The following is a 16,732-nucleotide window of genomic DNA, read 5'->3' on the forward strand; positions in this document are numbered from 1 at the left end:
GATCTCACAGGAGAGGAGGAAGGCAGCATTTATTCTCATCTTCTGTAGATGCTTCAGTGAAGAAAAGCATAATGATGTGGTCAAACATATGCTAGCAAGGTTAATAAGCAGTATTAAGTGTGCACTAGGTCTGTGGTAGGCACTCCACATGCATTATTTCTTTTCATCCTTCTAATAATCCTAAAAAGGACGGAGGCACTATTATTAGCTCTATTTTACAGATAAGGAAACTGATATTCAAAGGCATTACAAAAACTTGCCAGAGATATAGGAGAATGCTTGTTTCCCCCATATCCTTATCAGCAAAGCGGATGCCAAACTTTTGGGTTTTCACCTATCTGATAGATGAAAAAAATGGTATCTCAGAATAGTTTAAATTTGCACTTCTCTTAGTATAAGAGAGATTTGGCTGTTTTTCATATGCTTAATAGTCATTTAAATTTCCTTTTCTGTGACCTCTCCCCATATCCTTATCCATTCCAAAAATTGGAATGTTGGGGTTTTCTCTTATCAATTTCTAGAAGCTACTTTTGTAACAATATCAATACAAATAAATATCTTCCCATTTTTGTCATTTGTCTTTTAATTTTGCATATGTTGTCTTTTGTCATGCAGAATGTTGGTTGTTTTTTTTATGTAACCAAATTTATTATTTTAATGTTACAGCTTCTGGGCTCTAGATTAATTAGCAAGGACTTCCTATGGTTTCTTTAAACATTAAGATAATAAAATCATGGGGATCCCTGGGTGGCTCAGCGGTTTAGTGCCTGCCTTCAGCCCAGAGCGTGATCCTCAGGTCCCGGGATCGAGTCCCGCATCAGGCTCCCTGCATGGAGCCTGCTTCTCCCTCTGCCTATGTCTCTGCCTCTCTCTCTCTCTCTCTCTCTCTCTCTGTCTCTCTGTCTCTCTGTCTCTCTCATGAATAAATAAATAAAATCTTTAAAAAAAAAAAGATAATAGGGGATCCCTGGGTGGCGCAGCGGTTTGGCGCCTGCCTTTGGCCCAGGGCGCGATCCTGGAGACCCGGGATCGAATCCCACGTCGGGCTCCCGGTGCATGGAGCCTGCTTCTCCCTCTGCCTATGTCTCTCTCTCTCTCTCTCTCTCTCTCTCTCTCTGTGACTATCATAAATAAATAAAAAAAATTTTTAAAAAGCTAATAAAATCATGTTAAATATGGGGGATTGGACATTGGTATCTATTTCTCATTTCTCCTGAAAATCCAAAAACCCAATGAAATGATAAGAGAAATGTCTTTGTTTTTGACAGCAGGAAACATATTTTATTCCCAGGTGCTAAGCAGGCCTGTGACCACCAGCCAAGAGCCGCCAGACTGGGCAAGGCCAATCCTCATGGTCAGCTCTGAGAGGCCGGGCCTGGCAGTCTGGGTTTGTTCCCGCAGGGGTTTTGATGGAGACACAAGCATGTGGCAGAAGGAGGTAGTTAGTCTTTCCGGAATATGAAGTACTTGTTGGCTGGCATATCCATCATTCTCTCCAGGAGCAGGCCATTGGCTTGGCCCAGGTCCTCTAGGAGCGCTCTTTCCCACAGCCCCCACTTCCAGAGACTACTTCTAAGGGTTAGGTCAAAATCTATATTACTCTGTGGAGTGATCTCCCATTGATTTTATAGGGCCCAGCAGTGATCAGCGGTGTCTTGGGTGAGAGCAGGTGCCCTTCTGCTCTCTAGAGCCTCTCAGTGCATTTCAGGGGGTTGATGCAGATCATGTTGATGATGAGCAGCAAGTCCAGCGACCGTGGCAGGATCCTGCCCCACTGCTCCCAATCCCAGATCATGTCCAGCTACAGTGGAGCCTTCACATTGGACAGCCCCTGAGCCTGACTGGTGGCTGAGATGCTATCCACGAAGCACTGGTCCACGTCCACAGCTGGTTTTTTGGCACGGGGGAAGGTCCACACAAAGTGGGTGGTGCACTGGCTGGAACCTGAGGTCACCTTGCACCCGTGGCCACTGCACCGGGCCTGGTCCAGGTACTGACTGCCCCAGCAAGTGCAGGATGGGCTCCTTGTTCCCTTGGTGGTAGGTGGTGGCCTACAGCGGTCATCTGACCCAGAGGAAAAAAAATTTTTTAAGATGGAAGCCCACAAGGATAAAAAAAAATGAGGGAAGAGAAATAGCAGAGAAGTAGTTTCAACAAATTTTTTGCAGATGGTAGGTGGATGGAGGAATGGTAAGTGCTTTAGTAAAGTGAAGGACCCTGCAGCCCAGATGCAAGCATGCAAAGATGAGAAAGGAACCTTTGTTCTGTCTCCTGTAAAACTCAAGGAGAGCTCTGGCCTTGGGTGAGTGGGTGGAGGACACTGCAGCTGAAACCGGGGGTGGGGTGTTGGTTTAAAGTTTTTATCTGGTGTGGTAAGAGCTCTACCTCAGGCAGCCTGGTGGACTGTAGAGCTAATGCGGGGATCAAAAGGAGGACATAAAATGTATGTATCCCTGAAATAACATAGGATGCTCTAAAAGAAGTAATCAAAATGTAGGCAAGAACTTTTGCGTCTTAAAAAAAAGGGTAGCAGAAAATTTAAAACATGGTAAGTTTGGAAGATAAAGTCAAAGAAATCTTTCAGAAGGTAAAATAAAAATACAAGGAGTAAGAAAAAAGGGGATGGGGTGATAAAATTGAATCATCCCTCCTACATTTTGACTCATAGGAGTTCCAGAAAAAAAAGAAGATAAAAGCAGAGAAGATAATGTAATAACACTTTTTGGGGCCAAAGAGTAAAAATCCTCAGGTTGCCAGGTCATCAGGTGTCTGGCTCTTTGAGTAAAGAAGACCCACATCAAAGCATATCATTGGGAAATCCTGGAACTTCTAGGGTTAAAAAAAATCCTACAAATTTTTATAGTGATGTAATAGTTTACATGCAAAAGATTCGTAGTCAGAGTGCCTATCTCAATGGCAATGCTGACATATAGAATCTCGCGGAGCAGTGCTTGCAAAATTCTGATGGAAGACTATTTCATCCCAGAGTTCTGTATCCAAACTGTTAGTGAAGGGTGAAGGGAAAGACATTTTTAGGATGGGATGCCTGAGTGGCTCAATGGTTGAGCATCTGCCTTTGGCTCAGGTTATGATCCTGGGATCGGGGATGGAGTTCCCACATCAGGCTCCCCTCAGGGAACCTGCTTCTCCCTCTGCTTGTGTCTCGCCTCGCTCTGTGTCTCTCATGAATAAATAGATAAAAGCTTTTTTAAAAGGACATTTTTAAGAATGCAGGGATTCAAATGACTTTCAGGGAATCCTTTTCTTGGGGAGCCCCTACAGGATTTGTTCCTATGAAATTAGGAGGAAACTAAGAAAGAGAAAATACCAGCTTCAGGACAACAGTGGAAACAGCCAGAACAGACTGGAGCGAGGGCACAGACCAGAAATGGTAATGCTGGGAGAGAAGAAATGTAACTAATTACTTAGAAGTATAGAATATATTATTAATGGGCATATTGTAGAGGTATCAGAGCATATGAGATAAATTAGTGAGGGGTTCATGGACAACCAGGCAGATTTTTTAAAAATTGAGGAATAATTAAATTCAAGAAAAAGAAGTGTGTGTGTGTGTGTGTGTGTGTGTGTGTGTGTGTGTGTCTTGTCCAAGCATAAGTGATAGACCAAAACTCAAAGCTGAGGCTGTCTAATCTCAAAATTGGTCTTGTGATCTTATAAGAGAACAAAGCTGCTGCTACAGAGTACCTGTGGGACCTTAGTAAGCCACTCTCCCTCCTGGGCCTCAGTCTCTTCCCCTATAGAATAGGTGGGCTGCACAAAAAGCACAAACCATACATGAAAAGAGAGGAAAATTGGATCATGTCAATGTGAAAAGTGTCGGTATGATAAAAGAGCACAAAAAAAAAATTTAAAAACGAACCTATGGACTAGGGCAGCAGTTAGCAAACTGGCCTGACCCAAATTCGGCCCAGAGCTCACTTCTGTAAATAAAGTTTTATCGGGACACATCCACTCCGATTCATTTATGTTTTGTCTGGCTGTTTTTGCGCTGCAGAGGTGGAATTGAGTAATTTTGACAGAGAAATTTTGCATCATGGCCTGCAAAGTAGAAAATGTTTATGATATGTCCCCTTAGAGCAAAAAAAAAAAAAAAAAAAAAAAAAAAAAATTGCCAACCCCTGAACTAGGAGATTTTTATAATGTATGTAAATAGCAACAAATTATAAAGTCATGTAAAGCAAAAATATGGAAAGTAAGTTGACTAATCATTATTTAAAAAGGAAAAGAAAGAAAGAGAACACAGGTGAAGGTGGGAAGAAAGGCACTGAATGGTGATGTTGAAACCCAGGCGGAGTGACTTTGAAGGGACCGGGGGCTCCTGGGCACAGCTAGGCTCCGGACCCCGGCCTGGGACCCCACGCACATGTGGCCAGAGAACTCTGGTGAGGGTGTGAGGCCGACCCTGGACACTCCCAACCTGCTGCGGGGAATGTGGCAGGAATCTGTGAGCTGTGCCAGCGGGCAGTGAAGTGTCTGCTCCTCATGCCGAGGACAGCACGCTTCATCCCCTGCTCAGAGCTCCTGCAAGCCTCTCACTTGTCACCCCCAGCGCTCTTGGACAGTCTGATTGTTGCAACCATTGAGCATAAGAAGAGATGTGCCGAGGGCAGTACCTCTGGTGGCTTGTTACTCTCCAATTTGTCTTAATTGGCTCACGTGTTGGCTGGCTGATTTTCAAGGGGCAGCACAAAGGGGACTCTTCCTGAGTAGGGTGGGATGTGGGGGGCAGACCTGGGACCATCAGCTCCTTGCTCCTGTTCTCTCAGCCAATTTAGCTTAACCCTGGGAGCCAACCACCGAGGAGGGGCTGAGTCCTTGGCAGCTGGGCAAAATAAGGAAACAGGAATAAGGAGGGAAGCAAAATAAGCCTGGGTTTGTGGGCTCACACCTTAGGTTCAAATCCACTCTATTTATCAGCCAGATCCCACTCTGAGCACCGGTGTCCACGCTTCACAAAATGAATGGTAATAGTTGTAACCCAACATCAAGTATATTCATCTGGTAAGGTTGGCTTTTCTCTTTCATCCAGGAAAAAAGAGCATATATAAAATGTCTGTTGCACTTTTGAAAGATCAGTGCAAGCTGGGGATGGGGCGAGAGGAGCACAGGGCAGCACGCGGGAGCTTGCGGGTCCTGCTGGCGCTGGCAATGAAACGTCTGCCACCTCCGGGGAGACCCCTCTGATTCCTGCTTCCCTCCTTCCATTAGGCAGAGTGACTTCCCTGGATGCCTGGGGACCAGCCTACCCAGGCCTGTGGGGTCCCATTCCTGCCCCCAAAGACGGCTTGTTGACGCTTCTCCTGTGCAGAGTGGGGCTCTCCTGGCCATTCTTGAGCTCACGGGACAGAGATACTCACCTGCCTGCCTTGGTCTGAGCTGCTGTGTCCACACCGGGCCCAGGTCTGAGCAGACGCAGCTCCTCTGGCCTGGGTGGCAGGACTGCCCCTCCCGCTGCATCGTGACCCGGGAGGGCCACATTCGCAGTATGGGGAGGGCGAGACGGGCCGGCCAGGGCGGGAAGGGGCAGAAAGTGCGTTTCCTGGTCATCAGGGGGCACTGCGTGCTGGGTCCACAGCAAACCTTTAGTCCCAGGCCCCCTGGAGAGCTCACTGTTCTGCTTAGACCAGGTACAAGAATGGCACAAGAAGAGACCCACTTTGGGGAGGAGAAGGTAGAAAACGGAGAGGCGGGACACGCAGGCGGAGGTCGGGCCTGGAGACTGGAGAGTCGCTCCCGTGGGTCTGTTACATAGCCTGGGAGGCGAGACTGGGGAAGGAGAAGGGGTCCCATTTTCCAAGTAAAGGTGGGGAGTCCCTGTTTTCTCCTCCCATGAGAATCCAGGAGGACGAGGGGCCTCGAGGGGCCGCAGGCTGGCCAGCCGGCAGGTGCTCCAGCGCCACGCAAGCCCGAGCTCAGCCCCTCACTGTGTCCTCTCCCTCGGCCTCAGCTTCCCCATCTGTGTAATGGGATCCCAAGAGTGGCCACCCCGAGGGCTGTTGGGATTGACTGGAATAAAGTACGCAAAGTGTTTGGAGCAGCATCTGACGGACAGGGAGGGAGAGCACAGTGCCTGGTGGCCCCTGCCGTCTCGGATGACTCTGGGCCCCCCTTCCCGTCCGTGCTCCGGGTAGAGTGCTCACTTCTCTGACGTTCTCTTGCTGTGTCTTGTCGCGCCCTCCCCGGAGGCTCGCCTGCAAGGGCTGCTTCTCTTTCTCTCCTGCCTTCTATCCTTCTCGCTCTGTTCTCTTCCGTCTGTTTCTCCTTTAGGGCCTCTGTCCTCCTCAGATCCCTGGTTCCCCCGGAACAGAGCATCCTCAGGTCCACTTCCCCAGCTCCCTGCCAGGCCCCATGGCCCTCTTCTTGCTCCCTGGCGATATCCCACAGCCTTTGGGGGGCAGAGCAGACAAGTGGGACAGTTTGCCGCACTCATGCTACCCCCTCCCTGCCTTCCCTTCCCCGAAAAAGTGGGGGGCACTGCAGCATTCCTGCTTCGGGTCCGTGGGCCAAGGAGAGGCGTGGGATAGAAGGACAAATGGCCCAGATGCCCAGCTTCCAGGTCAACCCCAGTGCCAAGTGCTGAGAAACCGAAGGCCAGGTTCCGCAGCACAACACATCAGCCTTCCTTGGCCGTCCTGGATTCAAGACCGGCTCCTGCCATCTGTATACTGAAGGGAGGGGAGGAGTGCAAGCCACGAGCCGCCTCTCCGGGTGCCATGCACGACGACGGTATCGTGTGAAAAAATTACAGAGTAAAGGAGGTAGAGATGGTGCAGACACTGGACACGTGCCACAAAGCCCCAAAGGGGAATATTGTCACTTTCTCGGATGCCCTGATGCGGTTGACTCTGCCTGGCATCGGGCGGGAGGGCTGGTGGCTGATGGGGACAAGAAGGGGGTCCTTGGCCTGTGGCAGATTGCATGGCCAGGCCCCCGAGCCAGAGGAGGGCACAGTCCCTCCCTCGGGGGGAACAGCAGCGGCGTGAGTGTGCCATCTGCTTGGTGCTGGGATTTTGTGTGAACGTGCAGCTGGGGAGACAAGTTAATGGCCTTGCTCCCTGGGAGTGAGGAGTCGTCTGGGATGGGAAAAACACATCCCATGTCTGCACTTGGCCAAAGCGGTTGCAACAGAGGCGGGTGCACAGTCCTGAGGGCTGAACTGACCTCTCAGCCCCCCCAGGCCTGGAGTCTGGCCCCAGTCCAGGAGGCAGCACTGGGTCTGGGCCACTGACATTGGTCATACCTTACCATCATCTCATTAATCCTCAGGGGTGCTCAGTGCTGATCCCAGGATAAGCTCAGAGCCCAGGGCAAGTAGGTGTCCTGCCCATATTTCTAGTGTTAGAGTCTTCCAGGAAGGCCCTCTTAGGCCTCAGGTGCTCAGCTCTCTCCCAGGGCCGCTTCCTAAGCAGAGGAGCTTCAGTGTCTCCCCTTCCCACGGCCCCTGGGCTCTGTGATTACAGATTTGCAAGAGTCCCAGTGTCAGTGGCAGAGCTTGAGGATCAGCCAACTTGGGCTCTGGCCATCGATCTGTAGACTAACTGACTGAGTCAACACTCAACAAAAGACTTAACCCCTGTGAGCCTGAGTCCTTTATCTTTGGACCTCTGAGCCTGAGTCCCTCATCATTGGAGGAGGGGTACTAATAGTCCCAACTTCCCAGGCTCGTGGTTGAGAGTTAAGAGAAGGCATGTAAACGCTTAGCATCGGCCCTGACTCAGTAGATGGCTGTGAGTCACACAGGCCACAGCTGGGCAGCGGATGAGTCAGCCAAAGACGGGGTATTTCTAAGACAGACTTGGGTGAAAATCGGCCTCCTCCTCCCCTGCACAGGCCTTGTGCCTACAGTTTTCTGGAAGCTTTAGGAACAACAGATCCTCTGAATGATGGGAATAGACTGAGCAGAGAGGAGGAAGGAGGAGGACCCTCAGTCTTTGTAGCCAAGAGAACCAAGAGAAAGTCAAGGTCTTGACTGGAGCCCTCATAGGCTCCAGAGAGAGAAGCTAAGGTGCTAGTGACATCAGCAAGGGTGGCATGAGCCAGGGCCGTCGCCCAGCCCCCACAGGCGGCCTGTGGTGAATAAAACAGGGGCTGTGGACACCAGGTGAGGTTGAGTCCTCTCCTTCTCCTGCTCTATGTTTCAACTTAAACTTTTCCCCCTCGGCTCCTCCCTCGGCTGCAGTGAGCGCCTGGTCAGGAAAACAGAAATTGAAACCACACTAATTTGTAAGAGATTCAAATCAGGGAATTGGTGTCAGAAGGCTGAAAGAGGGAAAAGCAGATGTTGACGATGCTCAGAGATTAAGAACTAAAAGCGGCAGCGACTCCCCCACCGACGTGAGCACAAGAGAGTGGCATTATTGCATCCAAGGGCCCGGGAGAGGGCCCCAGTTCCTGGGAGGGGTGCTCCGAGGTGCTGCTGTTCAGACCTCCCGGGAGGGGCACCGTGTGGCTGGTGCCAGGACATCTGAGGAGACTCCCCAGGGCCTGCTGCCCAGCTCTGGGGACAGGGCCTGGCTTGGGGGTGCCTAGGAGGTGAGGGGTGCCGTGGGGCTGCTGCCGGTGCCCCAGGGGAGCATGGCAGACCTGGCTAGGGGAGCACCAGCAGAAGCTGCCGGAGGGTGGGCGTGGAGCACACTCCTGCTGCTGGCACAGGAACTACAGGAGCCAAAAGCAGGGAGGAAGATTCTTCTCTCCTCCCCGCTGCCCATCAGTCCTGCCAGGGCCTGCCACGGGCAGAGCCGAGCTGGAAGCCGGCTGCCCAGGGAGCCTGGGAAACGTGGGTGGCCGGCTCTCAGCTCCGGCATCTCCAAGCAGAGCATGGAGGGTGGATCGATCGGCAGTACGCAAATAGCTGGTGTGCACATGCACCCCCACGCGTGCACGCACACCCCCCCTGGGGTGCGCTGTGTCTTCTGAGCCTCATGGCGTACCTCTAGTGGAGGGTATAACCCCCAACTTCTAAAGACAAAGCCAAAGACCAGAGAAGTTCATTGATTTGCCCAAGTCAGACAGTCAATCAGCAAACACTCCTGCAACGTCTACACTGTGCCAGGCACTGTCCAAGCTGTGGGGCCACCACACTGAGCAAGCAGCCTCTCCGGGCCAGGGTGCTGGTATTGTGGCCTGGGGGAGTGGGGACAGTGGGAGCGGGTGGGGGGGACAATCCCAGCTCACCCGGAGACAAGGGAACACATTCATAGTCTCGGGGATGGGAAACGAGCGCTGAACGGCGTGAACACGTCAGGTGGTGTGGGGGGCAGAGAGCCCAGGTGCATGGCCAGGGGCCAGTCCTGGTCACCCTCACATCTGTGACCTGGGAGCCACGCTCCCCGGGGTGGAAAAGCTCTTCATCAAAGATCAGCTCGGGCCAGGAAAGCCGTTGGACCGTTGGGCCCCAAAGGGAAGGCCCTTTCTGCTTTCGTCCCGTGTGGACCAAGCACCTCAGATGCCTTGTTCCTCCGTCTGTATTCAGTAGGCACCGAATGGCTGAGCAGAGCTGCCTCCTGGTGCAGTGAGGCCTTGGAGCGCGTGTCCTCTCTGCCTGTGGCAGAGCATGAGGCTTAGGCCACGGCGTGGAGTTCAGGGGGGTTCTCGGGGAGGGAGTTCTGACCACGGGAGCTCCCCATCTCCAGGGCTGATTCACTGGGTCTGTCCGGTGTCAGGGGAATGGGCCCCTTTCCGGCCCTGGGATCTGGGGTGCCTCCAGCTGCAGACCCCTAGCGGAGTCCCTCCCCTATAGGGAGACAGGCTGTGGCTCTGCTCCCCCTGCACGTGTCCTGCAGGCAGAGGACTCAGTACAGACACACATACTGGGCCCCAGGCAGAGCTGTCTGTCTTCACATCCACTGCCTCAAGGCCTCTGGCCTGGATGGGGCTCGGGACGTGGGGGTGAGGGGACAGCAATGCCTGGTGCCCAGGAGGGGAACACTGAGCGAGAGAGAGCTGGTGAAGCTGGTAAGGGGGAAGGGGGTTGCAGCCGGTCCACTGGCACTGAGCAGGGCATGTTGTCCCCTGAGCATGGGCACAGGCGTGTCCTATAAACACAAGTGTGAACTCTGTGCCCATGTGGCAATCTTGATGAGGCACAGGAAGTTCCCCAGGTGACTCTGCCCCACTCCCTGATTGACAAGCACAGCTGGGGGAGGGGAGGCAGGGGACTCCAGGCTTCTTCCCATAGGGTCCTGCCCAAGTGAGGAGCCCTGAGTCACACAGCTGGGCCATGAGCTTCATGAAGGATGGAGCTTTGATGACAAGTGGGAAGAAGTTTAAAGTTCTCCTGTCTCTAAGAGGTACCATTTAGGATTGGTCTCCCCAAGAATTCCTTTTGAATTATTTCTCCCAAGAAGGGGACCACTGTACCCCTTCCCTGGACAACCAGGGGGACCAGAGGGACCAGAGTGGGGCCCCCTGAGAGTGGAGGCACGGACGAGCAGGCTACTAAAACTGCCTCTGGAAGGGCTAAGGGCAGCTCCATGGTTTACAGATGGTTCCATCGGCTTCCTAGGGCACCAAAGCCCTGTAGGAATTGGTGGTGTGTGTTTCCTCTAGAGATGCCGGTGAGGCTGCAAATGCTCCTCAGGAACCTGGGACAGGCGAGGCCCCAGGTGGAGGTTCAGGATTTTCAGCTCACATCCATTTCTCTCACACCACGGCCTGGTGTGCATGAGCAGAAGCAGGCCATGCTGCCCCTCATGAGGCCTCTCCTCTTCCTCCCCGGGCCACCCCTTCCGAATCTGCCGCTAGCTGCCCTCACGGCCATCTGCCTGGCCTCCCACCCTCCTCCCCCTCCGTCCACCCGCACCCCAGCCAGTGCTCACACCTTGCTGCCCTCCATGCTCTGTGTGCATAGAAGGGCTCGTGTGGCAAAGCCCCTCCTGCCGGGAGACTACCTGGGCACACCACCAGCATCGCTCACATGCACAGCACCTGCCTGGTACGAGCACCCCCTGAGAGCCCAAGCCAGCGCCGTTGCTCCCAGCTTCCAGGTGAGGAAGACCAGGCTCAGGGAGGCAAGCGAGTGGCTGGGCATGCAGGTGGCTGGGGCTGGGGCCCGGCCCAGGGGCGGTTCGCCGGCTCCAGGGACGGTGCTGAACGAGCATTCCGAGCTGGAGTGGCCTGCCCTGCTGCTGCAGGTGCCTGCAGACACGGCGGCCTGAGCCCGCAGGTGAGCTGGGGCCTCCTTCCTCCTCCTGGCCCATATGTTACCACACAGCCCAGGGCTGCTCGTCTGTGTGCCCCTCCTGCACGCAGCCCTGAGTCTCGGCCGCCAGTGTGTGGCCAGGCACGACTCTGGACCTGGGGTACGGTCCCCACGCTTTAGCAAGGACGGGGAGACCTCTGCGTGGCCCGGGAAGGCAGCAAAACCCCCTCTCTGAAGTAGCATGGGCACGGGCAGAGAATGGAAGAGACCCCCCTCCCCACCGCCCCACTCACCCATGTGCCCCATACTCCACAGGGAAGGAGACCAAGGCCCCACAGGGAAAAGCTCAGGGAGCCAGTCACCTTCTCCTTTGTCATTGAAGGAGCCTCTCCCCATCGAGGAGCCCTTCTCCAGACCTGCCAGGCACTCCCGATTCTGCATGGCCCTGCGGGGGATACAGGATTCCTCCCCGGCCACCCTGTGCCTGTGACCGAAACACCCGGGCAGGGCCAGGAGTGAGTGGGACCAGCTGTCCGGGTAGGGCCGCACCCTTGGTCCAGGCTGCTGGGCCGGCAGCTTGGAAGGAGACGCAGCTCCCCGGGGGCCCGTCAGGGAACTGGCCCACGCCCCGAGATCCCCCCAGAGCATCTCTCACCTCTGCACACCCTGCTGTGAGAGCTGTCACTGCATAGACAATTCGGATCGTTAAGTCTGTAGTGTAGGCGTGACTGAGACAGCGGTGGACACCTTCCCAGGGAGGACGGAACCTGGCAAGCTTCCTTGACGGCAGGAGCACCGTGCCCGAGGGAGCAGAGGAGCCCGCCTGAGAGCTTTGAGACTCGGCATCCTAAAATGGGGGTTTTAACAGCACAGCAGAAAATGATTTATTGGGACAGTCAAACCCTTGAATAAAATCCAGCGAAATTGTTACAACCGTTATTTTCAAAATGAGACGATTGCATGAATCAAAGTTATTTGCTCTAGAGCTTTGTGCGTGAGATGGGACAGTCTGTGGGATGAAATGGTGAGTGTCCCAGCAACCCGAATCACAGGCCACAGACTGGGGGGTGGGGGCACAGTTCGTGAAAGACGACAGTGATGTCAGAGCCAACGCTCTAGGAGTGGACAAGTTGTCAGGATTCAAAGTTATTTGTGCATTTGTGTAGAAAACATCTATTTATTTTGAATGCATCTTTTTTTTATTAGTTTCAGAGGTAGAATTTAGTGATTCATCGGTTGCATATAACACCTAGTGCTCGTTATATCCCGTGCCCTCCTAACCCCATCCCCCCATCCTCCTCCCCTCCAGCAATCTTCAGTTTGTTTCCTAGGATTAGGAGTCTCTTATGGTTTACCCCCTCTTTGTTTTTATCTTATTTTTCCTTCCCTTCTCCTGTGTTCATCTGTTTTGATGGCTGAGTACTATTCCATTGTGTGTGTGTGTGTGTTTGTGTACACACTACATCTTCTTTATTCATCTGTCGATGGACATCTGGGCTCTCTCCGTATTTTGGTACATTACTGCTATAAACATTGGGGTGCATGAGAAAACCCCTATTTCTAAGAGTGGGAGAACAATTATGCACATAAATGCTTTGCATCAGATTTTTTCAGAAAAAAAAGGAAGAGAATGCAACCAACCAGAAGACATTGAGGACGGTTGACTCTATCTTTAATTATTGTCCTTCCGGGTGGTAAGAAGCACACAGTGCAGAGACATGAACGCAGAGGACACCAGGTGCAGACTTGCCTGGCGGATGACTTGTGCATTTACCTCGGCTGGTTGTGAGGGTCATTGACATGGACAAAGCACTTAGCCCGATATCTGGTCCTGCACTGAATGGCTGGTTGGCATTAGCCGCTATTGGGGCTGAAGGCTCAGATGAGGAAGTGGGGAGAAGCACTGCAGAGGGACTCAGATGTAGGATGGTGGGAGTGAAATGTTGACCTCCCCCTCAGGGCCTGCCCTGAGCTTTCCACCCCCCCTCATGGTCTCCTCTAGTTGCAGACCCCAGGGCAGACCCCTTCTCCTATTTTCCACTTCCCTTTGTCTCAGGCCAGAAGGCAAAGGGAATATTCACCGTGTGCCTAGGGTAGAGGGATAGGTGGTCCCAGTTCTCTGGAGACAACGTGAGCAGGGTTGTGTGCGACCATCAGGCTGAAGGGGGAATGGAGAGCGAGCCGGCCACTCAGAGAAGTATTTGGTGGGTTTGATGACTGCAAATCCCAAGTCACCTTCCACTTTCTTAAGTTGTCCCGTGGAATCATGAGACCGCACGGTGTTAACACGATTTCACAAATCACGATCAGAGCGTCCCCAGACAGAGGGAAGCATTATTGAGGGCATGTTGGAGCTGCCCGCTGGTTCACCTCTCTTTGCCCCTGGGTATCTCTGATGAGAGAGAAAGGGCGTGACCAGCTCTACATCTTGGCCCCATTTCATCCTGCCCCATCGGACACTTGGTGCACACCAAGGAAGGGCTGGGTGGGAAGAGAAGCTGCTCTGGCCAGGAGGAAAGCGGAGGCTGGGGGATCTACGAGACACTGATGTGGCCGTGCTCAGCGTGGGAAGTTTCAGGTTTAGGGCTGAACTAGGGAGAGAAGTGGGACTGGTTTATGGACTGGAGGGAGGGAGGGGCTTCTCGCATGTGCCATTCACTGCATCACCATAGCAAGGCTGCAAGTAGGAGTCCTGTAGATGAGACATCTGGGGGCTTAGAAAGATCAAGAACTGTCCCCCGAGGACTCAGCCGTGTGCGGTGTGCAGTGAGGCCCCAGGGCCCTGGGAGGACAGCCGGCGAGCCCGAGAGCAAAGGGCAGCGCTCACGCGGGATGGGAAGAAGCAGTGGCAGGAAAGGGAGGTTATCCGAAGAAGCAGTGGCAGGGTCAGAGGTTATCCGAGTTGCCAAGGGCCACTGTAGCAGATTACCACAGACTGGGGCTTGGGGGGCGCGGTGCTTAAAACAAGGGAAATGCCTCCTTCCACCGTTCTGGAGGCCAGAAGTCTGATACCAGGGCGCCTCTAGGGTGGGTTCCTGCTGGAAGCTCCGGGAGAGATTCCATGCTTCTCTCCCAGCTTCTGGGCGCTCTCCGCAGTCCCTGGTATTTCTTGGCCTGTGGCCGCATCGCTCCGGTATTTACCTCCATGTCCACGTGGCCTTTTGCTCGTGTCTTCTCCTTCTGTCTCTTACAAAAACATTCATCATTGCATTCAAGGTCCACCCTCAGGCCGTATGCTCGCATCTCAGGATCCTTACCTGGTAGCACCTGCAAAGACCCAGACTCCAAAGGAGGTCACGTTCTGAGGACATATCCCTCGGTGGCCATAAACTCCATCCACTACACTGAGGGAGCGTGAAGCGAGGAGAAGAGTGACAGAGACGGCCCTGGTGAAATGCCAGAGGCCAGCAGCTCCCCTGCAGCAATGCCATCTCTTCCCCAAACAGCAACCAAGGGATGCGATTCTTTCACTGGGGAGCACTGAGAAGGAAGGGCCCTCCTCCCTCTTGGCCTTGTACCATCTTCAAGGCAGGAACAGGTGCATCTGTAGGAGACTTTCATGCCTTAGGTTAGTTTGTCCAAAGAAGACCTTGCTGACTCACCTGCCCTTGGTGTAGGGGCCAAGGATGGATGAGATGACGCTAGTCTTGATGGGGTGTCTTCTGTCTTAATGGCAGAAGAAAGTGCAGGTGTTGCCTGATGATGGGAGAGATGGGCCGAGACAAGCTCTCCGAGAGGCACTGGACCAGGCCACCTGAGAGCAGAGCATCTCTAGTTTCTTTTTTTTTTTTTTTTTTAATGTATTTTCACCTCTATCACTAGCCTCATACTAAGCCACACATACCGAGGCCAAAGAAGTGCTTATTTATTTATTTTATTTATTTTTTTTTTATTATTTATTTTTTTTATGATAGTCATACAGAGAGAGAGAGAGAGAGAGAGAGAGAGAGAGAGAGAGAGAGGCAGAGACGCAGGCAGAGGGAGAAGCAGGCTCCATGCACTGGGAGCCTGACGTGGGATTCGATCCCGGGTCTCCGGGATCGCGCCCTGGGCCAAAGGCAGGCGCCAAACCGCTGCGCCACCCAGGGATCCCGCATCTCTAGTTTCTAGATGCTTCCTGGAGAAGGTCCTCTGGGACTTCTGTGCATTCCTGCTCCTCCCTCCCAGTGCCCTGCCTTGAGCGAGTCACTCACGGCGAGGAGGGTCACTGGTACCCTTAGTACCTTCCAGGGAAGCATGACGTTCCCCGTAACCAAGACCCCCAGCTCATGCGCTACACAGCCCCGGCTGCTTCTCCCGACCACTCAAAGTCTGGGTTTCACCTTCACTTATTCTTCCATCCTGAGGAATGAAAGGGCCACCCAGCCCAAAGTGCCTGAGCAGTTGTCCCCCCCAACACACACAACCTTGAAGGCTCCGGGAGCCTCGGCTTCGTGGCCAGATCTCTGTGCTTCAGAGCAGGTGCCCTTGACTTCTTTGGAGAAGTTTCCCAAGGACGGGGAGGGAGAGAAGCTAGTGGAGACGGCTGGCCGGGCAGGGTCAGAGGTTATCAGCAGACACTGGGGAAAAAAATTGTCCTTTTCCCTAAAACCAAAGGCCTCTTAACCTTCGCAGGATGGCTCAGAGCTCAGGCAGGGGCGGGGACCCAGGCGGCCAGGCTCTGAGTCCCACGTCCACCGCCTGTGGGCCCTTGGCTGGTCACTTAGTTCATCGGAAAGTGAGGATAGTGATAGGACCGAGCTGCTGGGGCTGCTGTAAGGATGGCGTGAGATGGCCACTTCCAACGTGGGACCCCAGTGCCTGGCACCCCGCGAGATCTCCATCCCCGTCAGCGCGTCCCGCGGGGACTCCTACCGCAAACACCTCGGTGGCATTTCTGCCTCGTGTCACTGCCTGCGCTGTTGCCTGTCTGGATACCTCCGCCCAAATTCCTCACCTTTTATACCTGCCTACTTCCAGCTCCTCCTTCCAGAACTGTCTCACGGGTCGCCCCCTGCCCCCCCGAGAATGATACATCGTACACTTCTTCAGCAACTGCTGCGTGTCAGACACTCTGTAAGGGCCTCCTGATACTGCCCACCTCCCCCCAGGCCCGAGCCCTGAGAAATCAGCCCTGTTACCTGCTTGTGCAGGTGAGGAAGGCGAGGTGCAGGGAACATGATCCCAAGGCTGTCCCATCTCCAGAGCCTGTGTGCCCCCTGTGTGTCACTCTGTGCCACTGCCACCTGCGCCCGCCCACCACAGGCCCCTGCGCCTTCTGCTGAAGCTCTGTCCCCAGGCTGTCTCTGAAGGAGACAAGCCCCCCAGGAGACAAGCCTGGCATATCCAGGAGGGAGGGGGAGGAGGAGGGAGAGGGAGAAAAGGAGGAAAGGGGAGAAGGGGGAGGAGGAGAGAGGGAGAAAAGGAGGAAAGGGGAGAAGGGGAGGAGGGAGGGAGGGAGGGAGGGACGGAGGGATGGAGGGACAGAGGGAGAGGGGAGGAGGGAGGGCAGAGCTGTGCTTCATCCCCTCCAGCCGCAGGCTCTGGCGACACATGGTCTTAGCTCCATGAGTGATGACTGACCTGGACTGG

General features: G+C 53.8%; 1 protein-coding gene and 1 pseudogene across 2 annotated transcripts in view; one reads left to right on the forward strand and one right to left on the reverse strand.

Annotated features, from left to right (window-relative positions):
* KCNH1 (potassium voltage-gated channel subfamily H member 1) overlaps positions 1–16,732 on the forward strand; it is a 375,869-nt gene that overhangs the window by 345,351 nt on the left and 13,786 nt on the right. The gene's annotated exons all lie outside the window — the stretch shown is intronic.
* Positions 1,443–5,478, reverse strand: LOC121473086 (annotated as a pseudogene).

The sequence above is a fragment of the Vulpes lagopus genome, chromosome 1 (assembly GCF_018345385.1).
Source record: "Vulpes lagopus strain Blue_001 chromosome 1, ASM1834538v1, whole genome shotgun sequence".
NCBI lineage: Eukaryota > Metazoa > Chordata > Mammalia > Carnivora > Canidae > Vulpes > Vulpes lagopus.